The sequence below is a fragment of the Condylura cristata genome, unplaced genomic scaffold, assembly GCF_000260355.1.
Source record: "Condylura cristata isolate star-nosed mole 26May11 unplaced genomic scaffold, ConCri1.0 scaffold00014, whole genome shotgun sequence".
In the NCBI taxonomy this organism is placed as follows: Eukaryota; Metazoa; Chordata; class Mammalia; order Eulipotyphla; family Talpidae; genus Condylura; species Condylura cristata.
In genome coordinates, this window is record NW_004567115.1 from 31,794,466 (window position 1) to 31,807,086 (window position 12,621).

Here is a 12,621-nt window from a genome sequence, read left to right on the forward strand (position 1 = left end):
ATTGTATATATGTACCACATCTTTTTTATCCAGTCATCTACACAAGGGTCCATTCTTTAAAAAAATATATTTTTATTGATATACCATTATTCTACATCCTCATTCATTTTTTTTTTTCCACAGTAAAGACTTTCTCCCCTCAGGTATGGTGACGGTAGTTCTCCACCATCACATCATGCATAATCTTCCCCACAGTCCATTTTGCTCTCCCCCCATTTTTGTGTCCTTCTTCCTTGAGGACCCACCGGATGCATGTAGAAGTGTGTTGCTGCACCCGCTGAGTGCAGGCACAGGCAGTGGAAGGTTTGATTCTGTTGGGTGAGGAGGGTCAGGAGAAGGAATTGTGTGTAGGGACAAGGTTGTAAAGTCCGCCTGGGCAAGGAAGGTGGTGAGGAAGGCATAAGACCTTGCTACTTAAAAAAAAAGAAAAGCTACTGATTGGGAATTCCTGATGGCAGTAAAGTAATTGACTTACCAAAGAAAGGGGAAAATATACAACTAAATCAGTTGTGATGTCTAGTGGGAAACTTTTGCAGATCTAAAAATTACACGATTAGTGGTGACTTTAATTTGCGGTCTTGGGTGAGACAGTGACAGTGGGAGTCTGCAGTAGGTGGAGGACAAGATTGTTGTGAGAAGAGCTGATAATAAAAATGCCAGTGAGATGAGTGTACCATCCACTTTAAGTCAGTGTCCCCAGGAATGATGACAGGGGAAGCAGAAATCCTTGAAGAATGAGGAATGGTGTCCAAGAGGGTGGTGTACAACTTGTGTGTGGGGTGGGGGAAGGGGAAGGAGTAATAGACAGGAGGCATATGCTTTGTCTTTTGTTGTCTGGGAAGTCCATGAGTTGAAACACCTAAAGACCTCCCTGCGTAGAAGCAGCCTACACATGTGGTGATGTGTGCTGTGCTCACCATGGGCTCAGACAATGCGTTCAGTAGTGTCACAACAACAGCTCCTTCTTAAGCTGCTAACCTGAAGGGGAACACGAAGCCCTCTGTAAGTGAATGGCAGATTTTCCTGCTGGCTCTGGAGAACACTGGCGAGCTATTAGTCTAGACATCTATACCGTTCTCCCTTCTTAGGGTGCACTTGAGAAGTGTGCATTATTAGCATGTTATAAAGTGATTAGACCTAAGATGTTGGACTTGGTGCTTTTTACTTTCTATGTTGTAGCTGTTTGAAGCACGTTGCAGTGTGAGTAATTAGGGTGATTAAAGCTAACTGCCTCCCTGATGCTCTAAATCTCCAGGAATGTTTGGAAAAAGGAGAGGTTGGGTTAGGTGTAGAGTCAAATGAACTCTACAGATGAGCTGATATCCAAGATGGACTTTGCTGTGTCCTCCTGCTCATTTAGAACGATTTGATCATTATGTTCTCTGAGAGAGTCCAATTAATAGGATCATTTTGTATGGTTAACTGCATGGGTCCAACAGCTGTGAGGCACAACTTACATATTTTTAGAAATTCCTGGAGGGAGGAAAGCCTAGGAAGTTAGGATTTGAAAAATGGAGGTTTCAGGTTTATGTATATATTCAGGTTTCCTTTTAGTTTATGCCTACTAATCATATCCAAGGGTTGACTCAGAAGTAGGATGTCAGAGAAGATAATTGGAACATCCAGTCTGCCTGTCAATAAAAGTGGAAGGAGACAGAGGATTAGTTCGTTTTGATTGTTTTTGACGCAACCTTCCTCCTTTCTATTCTCCCACTTTCCCTCCCCTCACACTCACCTTTCTTTTCCCCCTTCTATCTCTCTCTTTCTTAAATAAACAAATAAAAGATTTATTTATTTGTGCATATAAGAACTGGGTACAGGCCAGAGGTGTGTGTGTGTGGTGTGTGTGTGTGTGTGTGTGTGTGAAAGGATTCACCAGAGACAGAGTGGGGAACAGAATAGGCAGATTGACTAAAATACACTGTTTGAGGGGATCAGTGGGTGAGACATGTGGGTCAACTATCTGGTTGGGGTTGAACTTGTGCTGCAGTGGCTGCGGATAGCTTCAGAGTGCTAAGACTTAACCCCTTGTGCCACCAGGAAGACCTCCTCTCTTCTTTCTTTCTGTCTCTCTCTCTCTATATATATAAAATGTACTGATACTCCATTCCTTTTACAAACTATAGTATGGCTTTAAATATCATGTCTGTACCATAGTTTTAAGAAAGCATCCCTATTGATGGATGTATAAGCTTTTTGCTTTTACAAATAATGCTTTAATAGACACTTCATTTATATATATCTTCATACCCTTGTGCAGTATGTCACCTCCAAACCTTGAAGTCGCAGGCTTAAAGAATAGAAAAATTTTGATAGGTGTTGCTAAATTTCTGTGGTCTATGAGAATGCCTGTTGATCTACTTCAGTTCTCCCAATTCCCACGTGTCACTTTCTTCCCCACACTGCCAAGTAATTCTCTGACACCAGCTGGGTTGCAACTCAATTCTGGCACTATCTACCTGGAGAGTGCTTCACATTCCACAGGTTAAGTCCCACAAGACTGTCTCCACTTCAGATGCCAATCACAAATCCAGACCAGATGTAAATCGAGGTCTCTGTGATCCCTTCCTTGGGTTCAATCCATTTGCTAGAGAAGCACACTAGATTCAATAAGACAGAATTTAATTGGCTAGTTTTCCGGTTTACTAAAGAGGATAACTCGGGGACAGCCAGATGGAAGCCATGGAAAACGCAAGGTCTGGGGAAAGGGCAAGATGTGTTCACCAAGCTGGGAGCTCTGAATTCTGCCCTTGAGGGGTCTTATGGAGGCTTTGTTATCTGGGCATGGTTGACTAAATCACTGGCTATTGATTGAACTTGAACTCCAGCCCCTGTCCCCTTTGGAGGTCAGGAGGTGAGGCCGAAATTTCTAAGCTCTAGTGCATGGTTGGCTCCATTGACCATACCCCCCCCCCCGCCCTCCCCATACTCCCTCTTAGACACCCTCCCTCCAAGGGACTGCTCAAAAGTCACTTCATTAACAAAGCAAACAGCTTGATTGCTCTGAACAATTAAGACATTTCAGGGGTTTTATGAGCTACATGTGAGGAGTGGGAATGAAGAGCAAATAGATTTATGATAAGTCACAGTATTAGACCTACCTTCTAGCTAAAACAGAATGGTGTCAGCCTTTTCGGTCTACCCACTGTGGAGTATCATTGTTTTAATGCCCTTTCTAGAATCATTATAGCATTGTTGAGTATCTTTTCATAGTCATTGGTAATTTTCTCTTTTATATATTGTCTATGTCCTATAATCATTTTCATATTTACTGTTTTACTGAGTTGTAATAGCTCACTGAATAGGAGGTACCTGCACTGTTTGCAAATATATTCACCCACTTTCTTAATTTCTTGCTTGATTCATACTGTGCCATTTCTTCTGTCTTTTGAAAGAAATATTAGGGTTTGAAAACTTAAGGCTAATTCCAGGTTTCCAAATGACACCTGACTAGAGAGACCCCATGAGTCCCTGGCCATAGCAACCCCATCAGCGGGATCATCTCTGCTGGCAGAGTCCACGGGAAGAGGGGCCACTGAGTGGCCATTTGTGGATCTATTAGGTTATCCTTCCACTTATGGCAAATGTGCTCTAGTAGCAAGAAGGATTTGAAAGTGGAAGTACTTAGTTGGCTTTTGCTGACAACTCATGTGATCTTTGCAAAGTTTCACTTTTTTTTTTTTTTTAAAGATTTATTTATTTGTGCATGGGGTACAGGCCAGAGGCTCAGGGGCGGTGAGAGGCTTCACCAGAGACAGAGTGGGGAGCAGAACAGGCAGATCAACAAAGAACACTGCGGAGGGGAGCAGCGGAAGGGTCAGGAGAGGTCTGCCTCACCATGTAGTCACCTCCGGGGGCAGGCGGGAATCCGACTCATGTGGAAGTGGCTTTAGCTTCTCAGTGCTGTGCTTTAACCCACTGCGCCACAAGGGAGGGCCGCAAAGTTTCACTTTTGAAACAAAGATTATACCTGTCATCTCTTACAGGTGATCATTTGTTATGGTAATCAAATGATAGAATGAAAGCAAAATGGTGTACATATTTTTATTACATAAAAGCTTTTTGGGGGGGTGGGGTGGGGATGCTCATTAGGAACTGTGAAAAAAACCATAGAAGTTACAAAAATGTAATAATCCTTACTCAGGCCTCCTTGTGACAGGTAGATGGGATGGCGATGGCCATTACTGCGGCAGACTTGTCTCCCTACGGGAAGCTGGGCATTCACCAGGAAGGGGACCCTGGTACAGGAAGAGCCTCCTTTTGCTGAGAACGACATTAAGACTTGAGACCCCTAGACATACTATTACTGGTCCCACCCAACTGTCTTTTTATGCCGTATTTTCTCTTCCAAGGCCACCAAAAGCTTATAATACTGCTTCTTCTGTCTGGTTTTGTTTTTTTTAAATCTTACTTGGTGAAGCTGATCATCAGGCAATCTCCAGTACTTCCATCCTTACCCCTGAGATTGGGAGACCAGTTAAATTCCTGAGTTCTGATACCCTGGCCACAATCTTGCTCCTTTTAGGGCTGGGGAATTTTCAGATAACTATATCACTGGTTGACGTATGCATTTCCTTCTCGTTTGAACTGCGTCAAATGTTCAGGTCTTTGAAAATTTCCATTTGAAAACATGTACCAATTCTTCTGCTGCCTTCAACTAAACTTAGTATGCTGAAGACATCAACTGCTCTTTCCTAGAGCCCTGTCCAAATTCCTCTACTACCTATAGTGAAGGCAGTTAGGTCTAAGACAAGGGAAGAGACAGATGCTCAGGATTCAAGAATCTAGCTGTGCCATAGGCTCAGAAATGCTTAGATAGTACTGGGTTAGATTTCACTAGATGCTTAACAATATCTGTTGAGTGAATAAAAGAACTAATGTTTATTCTGTCTTCAGTCATTACTTTTTCCTCTTATCGCAGGGGCTTTAACAGTTTTTAATTTTAATTTTTAAAGAAAACCCTTTGAAGTTATCATTAACTTTTAGAGTAAGAGTATTGGATAGATTTAAGGGTTTTCTAGTCATCAGTTAAAGCCTTTTGCATGTCAGAGACCATCTGGGCATTGCTTTAAAGGGGACTTTGGATGGTATTTTTCCCTAAAGCTCTATGTACATCTCCTCCCCCCACCCATCTTCTAAATTGATTGCTGTGTTGTTCTGTAAAGAAAATGCAATTTCCTGTTAATTGTATCCTTTTATCTATGTAAAAGATTTAACAAGTTGGGGAGAAAATAGTTTAGGCAATGTACCTCGGATTTGATAGCCTGTCTCTAGGAACATTCTTATGAAAGTATTTTTGAACAAAGCAGGCGAGCATCTTTAATCCTGGGACTGTTAAAATGAATGTAGGGAGCTATTTGAATTGTTAGGAATACAAATGCTTGCTTTTATGTTAGTGGGAGAGCACATCCATTTTCCTTATTGACTCTCAGTTTAAGAATACATGCATTTTTTATTAGCTAACGTTTTACATCCTCAGCCTGCTAACTAGAAAGGCCAATGGGGTTGACCCTGCATGATACTGCAATTTGCACAAAATTATTTCACTTTGGGAAGGGAGCTGGGAATCAAGAATGAAGGTGGCTAATACTGTACAGTTGCAACACATTTGGAGTTTATATCTGTATTCAGGGGAGGCATTCTGTTTGTTAGAGCTGATTCACTGGAGCTAGTACATATCCAAGCATGGAGGATTTTGTTTTATTATGACATGAGTGTGAAAGAATTTGTGGAAATATTTTAAAGCTACTATATGATAAAGACTTGAGTCTTTTTTCGAATCCAGATCACAAGTGTGTAGTCCAGCCCAGGAAACCAGTTCAGGATGTGATCTCAATTTACTTCTCTGGGCCTTCTAAACATCAGCTGGGATCAGTGATGTACAATACGCCACTGTATCTGCAGGACTGGTCAACAGAGAAGGGAGGAGAACTTGCTCAATTAAATAGACCTTAATATCAGGTTCCATTTTCTTTTTCATTCATCTGTCATACATTTGTTCAATTTATTTTTTTTTTTTTAAAGATTTATTTATTTATGCATACAGAACTGGGGTACAGGCCAGAGGCTCAGGGGTGGTGAGAGGCTTCACCAGAGACAGAGTGGGGAGCAGAACAGGCAGATCGACGAAGTACACTGCTGAGGGGAGCAGCGGGCGGGTCAGGAGAGGTCTGCTGCGCCATGTGGTCACCTCCGGGGCAGGCGGGGATTGAACTCATGTGGAAGTGGCTTTAGCTTCTCAGTGCTGCGCTTTAACCCACTGTGCCACCAGGGGGAGCCCATTTGTTCAATTTCTTAACACACATTTGCTGCCCATCTCCTCCCTGATGGTGCTGCTGTATACATTGGGGGGGGGATGTGGTTAACCAAGATTAGACACTTTGCTTTTGTGGATCTTACATGTGTTCAGTCAAGAGACGTTCGTGCAGAATATCACTAATGGAAAGATTATGAGCCATTTAAATTAGTTTCATGGGAGCCACATCATTATATGCCAGGGCAATATGAAGAGTTATTGCCAATGGGCACATGTATAGTTCATTATTGCTGACAACATATTACTCCTTCCTCCCAAATGAATAACCATTTATTTACTACCTTTCACAGTTATCTCTGAATCAGGAATACAGAACTTCCTGGCCTACTTTGGCTTGGAATGTGTCATGAGAATGCAGTCAGAATGTGCTGTCATCTGCAGGTCTGGCTGGGGTGGGAGGGCCCACTGTTCTTCACATGGTTGTCAAGTTGTTGCTGGTGGAAGGCCTCAGTTCTCCTTCATGTGCAGTCTGCACAGGTGTCTTGAGTGTCCTTTTGACAGAGGACTGGCTAGCCCCTGTGTAGAGCTGCTCAAGAAGCCAAGTTGGAAACTTCAAGGTCCTTTTTCACTTAGTTATGGAAATTACATATTCTGTTTTTGTTAGACTCTCTGTGGGCTACCTGATTCAAGGTAGGAAGAGATGACATAAGACATACATGTAAGAATAAAGAATAGCTGCCCTCCTCAGTGGTACGTAGGTTAAAGCAATGCACTGCAATCTAGCCATAGCCACTTCAGTGCAAGTTTGATCCACGGCCCAGGAGGTGATCCACATGGTGCAGCAGACCTCTCCTTCTCGCCCGCTGCTCCCCTCAGCAGTGTACTTCATTGATCTGCCTGACCTGTCCCCCACTCTGCCTCCGGTGAATCCTCTCACCATCCCTGTACCTCTAGCCTGTACTCCAGTTCTGTATGCATAAATAAATAAATCTTTAAAATAAAAAAAAATCAAGGATAGCTTGACTGTTTGGCAAGGTGGGCCCTCCTGGAGGCCAGCTATTATAGGTTTTTTTTTCAGGATTAAGCTTAGGTGTATATAACATAAAATCCAAGTAACAGTGACTTAAATAAGACCATTCATTTTTTTTTTCCATGTAAAAATCTTGCAGTTAGGCTATTTAAGACTGTTGAAAGTGGTGCACACTTCCAGGTCTCAGGCTTTTTCTATAAAATTTCTCTTCTATCCTCATCAGAACTTCTGTAAGTATCAGACTGGGTGTATAAGGGAGAAGGATGGTGGTAAAAGGAAAATAGCCAGCTTCCATGTTTAAGGAAACCTTGTGATTCTAAGGTGACTACTGTAGCTCCAGCCATCAAGCCTCTGACAGGAAGGACCAAAAACAGAAGGGATTTGTGAAGTAAATCAGCTGTCTCTTAAAATGCCTTTCATTGAAATCCATTCATGAGCTGTACTTACTAGCACAAGAGTCAGAATTAAGTTGCATGTGTGCTAAGGAAGCTAAACAATGCTTTAAAGCTAGGCAGATGGCCACAGTGTGCTTGTATAAGGAATGAGCAGTACCTACCACAGATAAACTAACCACCTCTTGTCCTCTTGCTTCTTGCGTAGACGGAGTAGGGACCACGGAATCTACTTTTGTTGTTAATGACAAAGAACTGTGAATGTGCATTTCTAATGAATGGATCATAATTTAAAAATGTTTTTATTTACATTCTTTAAAATAATGTAATAGTTTATTTTTACATCATTTTGTGCCTTTTCCCATCTCAGTTGTAATCCCTGTGGGCTTCCCATCACCAAATCACCCATGTGCCATCACCATAGTCCAGTGCACTTCCTCCCCACCAATCCCCCGTTTTTGATCCCATTCTCCACCCCACCCCCATAAAATGTCTCTGGTATATAGTTGTTCATCATCATTATTATTATTTTCTCCCCGGGTCCTTTATGCTCCTGCTATGAGTGAAACCATCCGGTATTTTTCTTTTTCTTTCTGGCTTATTTCACTAAGCATGAAAATGGATCATAATTTTTAAGAGAACCTAACATAAAATAAGCCAAATATATATTTTCCTGCATGAAATTATTTCTAGGGTCTTGATCTATGAGGGCCATTTTACCTGGAAAATTTGTTTTCCTTAATTATCAACTCAAATAATACAGAGTTCTTGTATATGAGCAGTTCTATGTGTGAATTTTCTGCTATTGTTTATTTTTTTGCCATTGTCTAATCAAGTGCCCTGAACCATCCAAAGTGTCAGCAGTGGTATGTGTGTTCCATCCTGTATTTGTAATTGGGTCAGGTAATTATCATGGCTTTTTTTTTGTTTGTTTTGGTTGTTTGCCTAAAGCTTTATCTCCCAGAACCAGAAAATAGGAATGTTTGGTCTTAGTTCTACGTTTAATTCTAATTCCCTGCTTGCTTAAAAAGCTCAAACATAAATTTAATGACTAGCAGAGCAAAAAGGCAAAGTACTAGTTAGTTTGGAAAATAATTATTGAGAAGAAATTGTTAAGGGTATGGGATAAGAAGGGCTTTAGATAGGTGCTTTTTTAAAAATTTTTATTTTTATGCATAAAAGAACTGTGGTGTAGGTCAGAGGTGTGGGGGTGAGAGGATTCACCAGAGACAGAGTGGGGAGCAGAACACACAGATCTACTGAAATACACTGCTGAGGGAGCAGCGGTCGAGACAGAAAAGCTCATCTGCGCCATGTGGGTCAGTTCCCTGGCTGGGGATCGATCTCATGCCTCAGTGGCTGGAGATAGCTTGATAGTGCTGAGACTTTTACCCCTGAGTCACCAGGGAGGCCCATGACCCCCATTTCAATACCTGATTGATATTCCACCTTTCTTTGGCCATCTTAATATTCATTTATTTTTAGATAATCCATACAGAGTTCCAAATCTTAAGGGATTGAGAAAGATATTATGAAGTTAGCAAAAGTATCCACTACCAAGTGTTACTCTGAGAATTCACTTATTGCCATTTACTTTTAGAGGCCTAAGAAAGGATATATAACATTCAACAGGAAATATTAAAGACATGCTACAGAAGCAATAGTTGGATATTCCCCTGGGGGTTCTAAGGTATGGCATAGTTAAATAAAAGAAACTTCTTGGTGATTTAATTACTTAATTATGGGCATTTTAGGCTAACTACCTAATGATTCGTTGGTGCTGGGGTGACAGACTAAATTTTGATGTGCTAGCTAGGGATTTTTCCATAACATATGCTCTTTTCAGGAGACATAACCCATTTATTTAAATTTTGGCACCAGGAAGTCCTGCACATTTGCCTTAGATCCTTCCTTGGACCATGGCTGTTAAACTGTCACAAAAGCCCCTTCCTTGTAAATTTGTTCAATTAAAGCTGTTCTCTATTCTCAGCCAGGTTGGGGTTTGATGAGACCCAGTGGTGGGTCTCTTCCCACTCAAAGCCCTTCAGTGAATCCCAGAACCTTTAAGGGAAATCCTTTTCAATTGAAATTTTTATGTACCGGCTTCTCTGGTGGCGCAGGTGTTGAAGTCTCAGCACTGTCAAGCTAGTGCCAGCTCCTGCAGCATGAATTCAGTCCCCAGACTGGGAGCTGACCCACATAGCACAGACATCTCCTGTCTCTCCCACTGCTCCCATCAGCAGTGTATTTCAGTACATCTGCCTGTCTGCTCCCCACTCTGTCTCTGGTGAATCCTCTCATCCCTGCACCTCTGTCCAAGACCCCAGTTCTTGTTTGTGTAAATAAACAAAAGAAGTTGTTTACGAAAAGTTTTACTGCACATTTTGTTATCCAGGAATTTTGGATATTGAGGCATCTCAAGGAGTTCAAGGATGACCATACTTCACAGAGGCAGGAACTGGGAGCCCAGACAATTCTTATGGCCCAGCTCTGACCTCCATCTCTGCTACCGCCTCCTCCACGCTCAGTTCCCCGCTTAGATCTCTGTCCTGAGTGATCAGCAAAGACAGAGACTGTGTTGTCACGCTCTGTTACAAGTTCCTGTTTTGTCCCAATTTCTGTGACCTGCTGCAAGGAAGAAAGTTGGGAGGCAGAAAGGCTAAACAAGTAAGAGTTTATTGCTCCCAGCAGCAGCTGAGACAGAGCTCCAGAGGGTGGGGTCTGCAGCGACTGCCAGTGCTGTAGGGGCTGTCTCTTATATAGGCTTTAGGTTCCGTTTTAGAAAGCTGAGGTGGCGCTGTACACCTGTACACCTGCAAGGCCCGGTTCTGATCATTGTGCTCTAGCCCATATATGGTCACACAGGTAGCCGTCATGTTACTGCCCATAACTGGTCACACTCAACAGTTCCCATGGCTAGAGTGAGGCTCTGGGTTGCCCTGAACCCGGGCAGTAGTCATGGGCAAAGAAGGCTACAAGGCTTCAGGGTAGGGCATGCCAAGGGCTCCCAGATAGAAACACAGAGAACTCTTAGATATTTACCTTTTGAAAGCCCCACCCCTCTCAGCCAGTATCTCAGATGTCTGCAAGTAGACTTGGGCTTTTGTTTTTGGTACCAAGGCCTCTGATCTCTGCGAGACGGTTTACTTAAGAGAAGTTTATGCAACCAAGAGTTTACCTTTCCATCAAGATTATATCTCACTTGTGGATCATTTTAGGCTATACATTCTTTGGGTTAGCACATGTTTATTGTCTCCGTTATTTAAGGTGCTATACCATAGAGATGCATGAAATGTAATCCTATATATTTAAAGTCTAATTTACTTTTCGAGGGAACTTATGTTATATATTTAAACTGCACTTACTTGCTTTTCTAGGACTTTATGCCTTTATTAGTATTTACCCCCATATCTTGTTCCAATAATATGCAGACAAATTCTTTAATCATTTTTCTATAGCTATCTCTGACTTACTCAGAAGTTGTATTCAGCAGAATAGACATTTTGAAAAAGCATAAATTTTCCAACAGCAATGTTGTATGACCTTATGAGTTTGACAGGAATTAAATAACAAGAGATAGATTCTGTATAATCTAGGAAGCTGGAGGCCTTAATATAATGAAAATGGCAGCTCATCCAAATCATTTCAAGAGTTGGAGGTGACTCACAGTTCAGACTTCACAAACATTCACCTGCAAAGAGAAAAACCAAGAAAACCATAGCCTACATCCAAAATGAAGTCCTAGCTGGCAGCTCTGGGAAAGGAGAATGAGATTTGATGGCAAAGTCAGCTATTCTGAATGACAAGGATAGCAGTATCTGAAAGAAAGAGCTTGCTTGTCTCTTCTGTCAGGCTTTGGTATGACTCATTGTAGCAAGTAGTACAGAAATGGACCTGTGCACGGTTGAGTACAGAAGTGGACCTGTGCACGGTTGACGTGTATCACATGTAAATTGTTACAGTTCAATATGAGAACTTTTTTTTTTTTAAAGATTTATTTATTTATGCATACAGAACTGGGGTACAGGCCAGAGATGTGGAGGGTGAGAGGCTTCACCAGAGACAGAGTGGGAAGCAGAACAGGCAGATCGACGAAGTACACTGCTGAGGGGAGCAACGGGCAGGTCAGGAGAGGTCTGCCGCGCCATGTGGTCACCTCCGGGGCAGGCAGGAGTCGAACTCATGCGGAAGCCGTCTTAGATTCTCAGTGCTGTGCTTTAACCCGCTGCGCCACCAGGGAGGGCCTCAATATGAGAACTTTTTAAAAGAAGATTTATTTATTTATGCTTACAGAATTGGGGTACAGACTAGAGGTATGGTGGGTGAGAGGATTCACCAGAGACAGAGTGGGGAGCAGAACAGGCAGATTGATAAAATACACTGCTGAGGGGAGCAGTGGGCAGGTCAGGAGAGGTCTGTCACGCCATGTGGGTCAGCTCCCTGACTGGGGGTCGAACTCGTGCTGCAGTGGCTTCAGAGAGCTTCATAATGCAGTGTTTTAACCCATTGCGCCACCAGGGAGAGTCCTGGGAACTTTTTTTTTTAAAGATTCATTTATTTATGCATACATACTTGGGGTACAGGCCAGAGGTGTAGGGGTAGTGAAAGTATTCACTAGAGAAAGACTGGGGAGCAGAACAGGCAGATTGATGAAGTACACAGCTGAGGGGAGCAGTGGCAAGGCAGGAGAAGTCTGTTGTGCTATGTGGGTCACCTCCCTGGGTGGGAATTGAACTGTGCTGAAGTGACTGCAGCTAGTTTCATATTGGTGTGCTTTAACCCCTTGCATCACCAGGGAGGGCCCTAATGGAAACTTTTAAAGGGGTTATATCATGAAAGTATTTCTTAGAGTAGCAGTGGATGAAAGTTAGGAGACCCCTACAGAGAGACCTAAAAGTGATCCTGTTTGTTAAATATTTAAAATTGCATTCTCCTGCAGTGAG

General features: G+C 42.4%; 1 protein-coding gene across 1 annotated transcript in view; it reads left to right on the plus strand.

The window, feature by feature from the left end:
• Window positions 1-12,621, plus strand: part of PLCH1 (phospholipase C, eta 1) — a 126,011-nt gene that overhangs the window by 19,830 nt on the left and 93,560 nt on the right. The window lies entirely within an intron of this gene.